The sequence below is a fragment of the Ovis canadensis genome, chromosome 2 (assembly GCF_042477335.2).
Source record: "Ovis canadensis isolate MfBH-ARS-UI-01 breed Bighorn chromosome 2, ARS-UI_OviCan_v2, whole genome shotgun sequence".
Classification (NCBI taxonomy): Eukaryota; Metazoa; Chordata; class Mammalia; order Artiodactyla; family Bovidae; genus Ovis; species Ovis canadensis.
This window is the reverse complement of record NC_091246.1, coordinates 229,758,180-229,760,031: the sequence shown is the minus strand read 5'-3', so window position 1 is coordinate 229,760,031 and position 1,852 is coordinate 229,758,180.

Below are 1,852 nucleotides of genomic sequence, written 5' to 3'. Positions count from 1 at the left end.
TCAACCTATCCTCATGCCAAACTCAAGTTGAAAACAAAGTATTTAAAGGAAAAATCATTCACTCCCAACACACGAGAGAAATGCTACCAGGCCGTGGGATTACTCAATAGGAACTGATCTTACATATCACTTTCCCTTCCTTCCTGATCTCAGAACTTGCCGTATGTGGCTCATACCTCTTTTTGATACTGCTTTATGCCCTTCTCTTATTTCTACATGTCTCTGAGATCTGTTACTCTGCTTGTATTTCTTACGTTGAAAGTCTCTATAGATCATTTTCCCCTGACTTCTTTTGGCATCTAATCCATCTCCAGGGTATCGGGGCTCTGATTTCCTCCAGTCCTAACCCTAGTTGGGGTCCCTACTCACCCTCTGGGACAGGCAGCCCTCAGGACTTTGAACTCTCAGCATTCAACTGAGTTCACACTTGGCTTTGTGTGAAGCGCTTCCCCTTTGTCCATGTAGATATACACTTTGATCTAAAAACCTTAACTGTAAAAACAGAAATTTAGAGCTTAAAATTATTAAACAGTGGAATATGAATATTAACTGCTGAGTCGTTCCTTGACCGCAATTTTCCTAGAAACTGACACATTTTGCTCTTGTGATGGAAACAAACATATTGCTTTAGGCTTTTAATTAGCCCAGTTTGAAAATGCATGTTCACACTTAGATATTTGGAGAACATCCTTTGTTAGAAGGGATCTTCATTAGTGTTGGCATACAGAACCACTGTAATTGACCAGGTCACTGCTTGTGAATTTAGAAAGAGACTTAAATGGGGGCAGGATGGATTAATTAATGCCCTTTGTGTGGACATGCCATGGATGAATCACTCCTCAAACTACATAATTGCTGTATGGAACCAGAACCGAGAACTCTTTGGAAGGAAATCCATTTTGGCGGTGAAGATTTGGGCCTCAATCATTCTGAGAATCTGGTTTTTTGGTGTCTAATCATTTATGAGTAAGGAACATGAAGTCGCTTCAGTTGTGTCAGATTCTTTGCGACCCTATAGGCTGTAGCCCACCAGGTTCCTCTGCCCATGGGATTCCCCAGGCAGAAATATTGGAGAAGGTTGCCATGCCCTCCTCCAGGGGAACTTTCTGACCCAGAGATATAACGTGCATTTCTTGAGCCTTCTGCATTGGCAAGCAAGGTCTTTACCACTAGCGCCACCTGGGAGTAAGGAGAGCGGGCCTCAGACATCAACAAATGACAAGTGGCAATATTTACGCAAGGAGATCCAGAGGTCTTGGACAAGCCTTGGCCTTGGGCAAGCACTCATGGACCTTCAGTCAGTGTTAGATGATATACGAGAAGATAGGAATAAAGAACTCGATTTAGGGTTCTTGCCAAATGCCAGTGATATAAGCTAGTTCTATCTTTTTCATAGACCCACTCCTTGGTATTCCTGATATAAGCTAGTTCTATCTTTTTCATAGACCCACTCCTTGGTATTCCTGATAGGTACCCAAGTACCTAGTCCCACGTGTGTCCCCAAATAGGTACTCAGTGCCTGCCTGTTGAATAAATAAATGAATGAAGAGTGTCTCAAACTATCCCAACGTGATCTTCTGAAGGAGGATCTCCCCCTCAAGGGTGTGTGAATTATAGTAGGAATGGAATCAGTTAGGGACAGGCTTTATTCAGGACAAAGAGCAGCTCTTAAAACATTTTCTACTTAAGTAAGGAAAGTAAGGAAGAATATAGACATATTGGTGGGTGGATGAGGAGACCACGAAGATGCAGGAGTTCACCTCTGCTGCTTCTGTGTTTCCTGAAGCTGAGCACAGTGGGAGGAGGCAGACATTTAAAACAGCTTCGTGGAGCAGTGAGGGACCTGTCATGG